We start from the raw sequence: 6000 nt of genomic DNA, 5'->3' as shown, positions 1-6000 counted from the left end.
GGCTCTGTGCTGACCGCTCAGAGCCTGGAGCCTGTTTCGGATTCTGTGTCTCCCTCTCTCTGACCCTCCCCCATTCATGCTCTGTCTCTCTCTGTCTTAACAATAAATAAACGTTAAAAAAAATGTTTTTTAGGGGCACCTGGTGGCTCAGTCGGTTAAGCATCCGACTTCGGCTCAGGTCATGATCTCACGGTCCGTGAGTTCGAGTCCCGGGTGGGGCTCTGTGCTGACAGCTCAGAGCCTGGAGCCTGTTTCAGATTCTGTGTCTCCTTCTCTCTGTGACCCTCCCCCGTTCATGCTCTGTCTCTCTCTGTCTCAAAAATAAATAAACGTTAAAAAAATTTTTTTTTCTTTAAAAGTTTTTTAAATAAATAAAGCACTAAATTTTTTTTTTTTTAATTGCTTATATTGAAGGGTGCCTCGCTGGCTGAGTTGTAAGTACATGCAAATGTGCAGCTCTTTTTTTTTTTTAATTAAATGTTTATTTTTATTTATTTTTGAGAGAGAGGGCGAGCACGAGTGGGGGAGGGGCAGAGAGAGAGGGGGACAGAGGATCTGAAGGGGGCTCTGCACTGACAGCAAGCCCGACCTGGGGCTCGAACTCACGAACCAAATCGTGAGAGCACAACCTGGGCCGAAGTCGGATGCTCAACTGACTGAGCCACACAGCGCCCCTCTTTCTTTATTTTAATGTTTATTTATTTATTTTGAGAGAGAGCGAGCAAGAGAGAGCTTGAGTGCATACACACGTGAGCGGGGGGAAAGGGAGAGGAAAAAAGAGAATCCCAATCAGACTCCATCCACACTGTCAGCGAGGAACCCAATGAAGGGCTTGATCCCATGACTATGAGATCACGACCTGAACCAAAACCAAGAGTTGGACACTCAGCCAACTGAGCCACCCAGGTGCCCCAAGAACATGGCTCTTGATCTCGGGGTTGTGAGTTCAAGCCCCATGTCGGATAAAGCAATTACTAAAACAATAAATAAACTTAAAAAAAAATTACTCTTCTTGAGTACGTGTTGATATAACATTTTGCATGTATCTGGTTAAATAATATACATGAACAAAATTATCTTCACCTGTTTCCTTTTACTTCTTTTTTTTCTAATGTTTATTTTGGAAAGAGAGAGACAGACAGACAGAGCATGAGTGGGGAAGGGGCAGAGATAAGAAACTGAACAGGCTCCAGGCTCTGAGCGGTCAGCACAGAGCCTGACGCAGGACTCGAACTCACGAACCGTGAGATCATGACCTGAGCCGAAGTCAGATGCTCAACCGACTGAGCCATCCAGGCGCCCCTACAGAGTTTATTTTTTATTCATCAATTGTATGTACGAGCGTGTGCTTCTACTGAGAATGCTGTAAAATAAACACTTACAAAACTGAGATAAATACTCAGCACAACTGGACAAGCCAGGCTGCCTCAAGGTCGAGAGTTCAAATCCTGACTCTGTCCCTTCCCTGGCTGCGATTCCTTTGGGAAGTCACTTGTCCTCACGGGCGCTTAGTTCCTTCATCCAGAAACTGGGAATGTTTGTTCCTGCCCCCAGAGGATTATTAGAGGAACTCAGTGAGATAGAATGTGCAAAGGGCCCGGCACACTGACCAGCAGACAATGAGCTAACACAGACCAGGTTTCTTAGGGGTGGGGGCCCGGCTTACGAAGAGGGATTCGTGCTAGGTTTCTCAGCAGAGGGATGGTTGAGTTGGACCTTGAAGGATGGAGAGATATTCACTAGGTGGAAAAGGATGGGAAAGGTATTTCAGGCAGAAATTCAACTTCAGGTAGCATGCCGGAGCGCAATGCGTTTGGGAAAAGGCAAGCAGTTTGGGGACGAGTTGAGGGCAGAATGAATGAGTGTTGGGGAAAGGGAGGGTGAGAGATGGGGTTAAAGAAGCAGCAGCGTTCAGGCCACGAACAGCCTTGTAGGTCAGGGGACTGGAGCACTGGGGAGCCATGGCAGGCTCTGAGCGGGGGAAAGACTTCACAAGAACAAGTTTGTGCTTTAGCAAGATCCTTCTGGATGGGAGGGGGCAGGACTGGGGCAGGGACGAGGGAGGAGTGTAGGGCAGGATGAAGTGGGGATAAGGGCTCAAGTAGGAAGGCGCAAGAGGCAGAACATATGAAATCTTTAAATGATAGAACGGAAAGGAGGGACGAGCTATGAGAGGAAAGAGAAGGAAGGCATCCGGGATGAGGCCAGGCCTCTGGTCCAGGAGACAGGGCCAATCGTGAGACTCTGCCTGAGCTGGGGACCGGGCAGAAGGAGGCACAGGAAGGAAGCTGAGGTTGGGATGAAATCCTGTGGGACATCTTAGGGGAGGCATCTAAGAATTGCCAGACACTTGGGTCTAGAGTGCAGAAGAGATAGCAAGGCTGAGGCCAGGAGGCCGTCAGAGCTCAGATAGGGCTGAAATCTTGGCAGTGGGAGAAGGTGGAGGGTACAGCACGGTAACCTCACCATCAGCCGGCGATGAACGGAAAGTGTCCCTGCCCAGGAGAGTGGCCTCCCTGCCCAGGTTCTCATGTTGGTCTATGCCTAGGGACGTGGGGACGGGCAGACCCAGGCCCCACAGGAGTGCCTGGTCAGCGGCGGAGCCCAGAGGCACAGAAGCAGTCTATGCCTCCACGGGGGATGTGTGTGATGAATGTGGGCTCCAGGAGGTACAGAGACCCATGCCCAAGGACCAGGGACAGTGGAAGTGTCAGGACCAGTTCTGGGAGGGAGTTTGGAGAGACAGAGTGAATTAATCAGAAGTCTCTCAGCTTCAAGCGCAAACACGTTTAGGGAGATGTACTGTTTCACGTTAAAAAAAAAAAAAAAAAGTCTGGGGCGCCTGGGTGGCTCAGTCGGTGAAGTGTCCGACTTCGGCTCAGGTCACGATCTCACAGTTCGTGGTTCAAGCCCGGCGTTGGGCTCTGTGCTGACCACTCAGAGCCTGGAGCCTGCTTCAGAGTCTGTGTCTCCCTCTCTGCCCCTCCCCTGCTCATGCTCTGTCTCTCTCTGTCTCAAGAATAAATAAAAACACTAAAAGAAAAATTAAAAAAAAAAAAAAAAGTCAAGGGGTAAAACCAGCTTCAGTCACAGCTTGATCCAGGAGCTCAAATGATGATATGAAGTCATTCTCCAATCTCTAGGTTCCTCATTTCTCTGGGTTTTTTTTTCCTCAAGAAGACTTTCCTTAAGGTAGCAGAGATGGCCCCAACAGCTCAGGGCTCACATCCCACCCTCTTAGTGACCCCAGAGGGAAGAAAGGTCTCCTGCCCGGTGGTTCCATCATTCACAAACTGGATTGGGCCACATGTCCACCCTTGAGACAAGCACCGTCCTCAGAAGGCAGGACCGGAACGCTCTGACTGGCTGGGCCTGAATCATGTTCCCTTCCCGGGGAAAGGGAGAGCGGAGTGAGATACACAGGTGAACTGACATTTCGAAAGGGGTGGTTTTTCAAAGGACAAGCAGGAGGCAGAAGGCTGGCAAGCTACAGATGCCCACGTGGCTGGGAGACATGGGAGGTAGGGAAGCCGTTTTCCTCATCTGCTAATGGGGCATGGGAACGGTACCTTACCTCCTAGGTCTAGGGAGAGGATTCGGAGAAATAACGCAGGCGAGGCATTGAGCAGACTTTTCTGCGAAGAGTAGGTGAGGTGTTGAATACACGGTAGCTTTTTCTTTTTTAAGGTTTTATTTTTAAGTAATCTCTACATCCAACGTGGGGCTCGAATATACAACCCCAAGATCAAGAGTCACAGGCTCCACGGACTGAGCCAGCCAGGCGCCCCAGCGGCTGTTATTTTTAAAATAACAATATCAATATCGGGGCTCCTGGCTGGCTTAGTCTGTTAAGCGGCGGACTTCAGCTCAGGTCATGATCTCCCGGTTCGTGAGTTCGAGCCCCACGACAGGCTCTGTGCGGCCAGCTCAGAGCCTGCTTTGGTCCCCAACCGGTTTCTCTGGAGGCTTCTGCTTCCAGGTCTATGTATGAAATGGGATGAGGGGACCGAATTAAAACACGGGGTCGTTTTAGACGCCCCTTCTCATCATCCAGGATGCAGCCGCGTCACCTCCCCAGAGAGAGGCCCTCCCTGACTACTCTTGACAAAACATCCCCCTTTATTTATTTATTTAAAAACATTTTAAGTAACACCTATACCCAATGCGGGGCTCGAACCCACGATTCTGAGATCAATTCGCATGCTCTACCCACGGAGCCAGCCAGGCGCCCCCACCCCCCCTTTTTTAAACCATCACGTTTTACTTTCTTTGCAGCACTTATCACAATCTGAAAACATCTTATTTACTTTGTCTCCCCATTAGAACGTTGGCCTCACGAGGGCAGGAATCCCTGTCTTGGGCACTGCTGTGTCCCGGTGTCCTGCCACGGAGCCACCTGCCACACGGCAGGCCCTTGGTAAATATTTGCTAGTGATGAGGTAAATACTACTTCTGGTAGGTGGTGAGTTCTCCATTCAGGGAGGTATCCCAGCTGAAACAGAAGCTTTCGTACCTCTCAATTCACGCTGCAAGGCCCCACCCCAGATCCTCTCCGGCCTCAGTTTCCTCCGCTATAAAGTGGGTACGCGGGCGGGTGGACTCCCGGCCCGGCTCCCGCCTGCGATCCCCGCGGGGGCCACCAGGCGGCGCGGCGCCTCTGCCCAAAGCCCGCCTGCGGCCGCCAGAGCCTCGGTGGACGCGTCCCGATGTTCCTGGAATGTTCTGAGCCCCGCCGAGCGGAACCCGGGAGGCTCGAGCGGATGCGAGGCGTCCGGGACCCACGGGCCGCGCTCCTCGCCGCGCGGGGAGCGGCGGGGGGGGGACGGTGGCGGTGGGCGGGCGGGAAGGTGACTCAGGCGCGCGCCCCCGGCCCCCAGTTCTCGCGAGGGGGCGCGCACGGCCTCGGGAACCCGCGCGGCGCCGCGTCCATTTTTACCCGAGCGCGGCTAAAAATAGTCGCCGCGCTCGGAGCCGAGCCCGAAATAGCGGCCCCCAGATAAGGCAGGACGACTCAGCGCTTCCGGGGAGCGGAAGGGGAGGCAGCGGGGGGCGGAGGATGGTGCCGGGCTCCGCCGGGCCTCGCCGCGCAGTCCCGGCCGGCCCACCCCGCCCCCACCGCGACCTGGCCGCCCCGCTGCCCCCAACTGCCCCCAGCCTGTCACCAGCCTGGCTTCAACCCTCGCCTCTCCCCCGCTGCCTCCCGCATTGCCCATCTCCTGTCCCCGTCCATCCTCAGCTTCCCCTCCATCCCTCATCCCTGACCACCGGCCCTCCTCCCCCTTTGCCCATCCCGATCTTCATTCCCAGCCCTGGCCCCCAACCGTGTCCCCAACAGGTATTCATCCCCATCCCAAAGCCCTGGCCCTATTCTTCCCCACCTTTCTGAATCTGTCTCTGCCCCGCTCGCCATCCCAGTTCTCAGCCCTTCCTTTGGACCCCGGGGTGGGGGTGGGGTGGGGGGAGATCACAGGAAGTCAGACACAGACCAGCTGAGGGTTCGGGGTAAGGCTCTGACTTCTTGGTTTGTTTCTACATTGCCTGTAGGTTTAGGTCTGGGTCTGGGCCGGTTTCCTCATCCTATGCCCAGCGTGAGGATTCTGGCTGGGGCCAGACGGAGGTCTTCCCTCACCAATGTTGGGGTCTTTGTGTCATCAGAGTCAGGGCACAGCCCAGCACTCACTGTTTGTTCCCAGTCCTAAATCCGCTACGGTTCTTTCCACCTTTGCAAGTCCTTGATTGGACAGAATAGCTCCAGGCCTGGGGACAGGCAGTGGGGACAGCCAGAACTCCCCTTTGCCCTTGGATCCACGGAGTCGCCTTCTTATTCTGATAGCCTGTGACTCTCAGTGCTGACTCCAAGAATCAGCCTCAGGGAATCTTACGCTGCAGTTTCCAAAGGTTCAAAGACAACAAATACTTACATCTTCTAGCCTCTGAAACATTACAGTCCGGAGGACCTGCCCTGTCCTGTGTGGCCCTGGAAAGCAGGGTGTAGTAGAC

This window comes from Panthera leo, chromosome E2 (assembly GCF_018350215.1).
Source record: "Panthera leo isolate Ple1 chromosome E2, P.leo_Ple1_pat1.1, whole genome shotgun sequence".
Lineage (NCBI taxonomy): Eukaryota > Metazoa > Chordata > Mammalia > Carnivora > Felidae > Panthera > Panthera leo.
Note: the sequence above shows the minus strand (reverse complement) of the source record.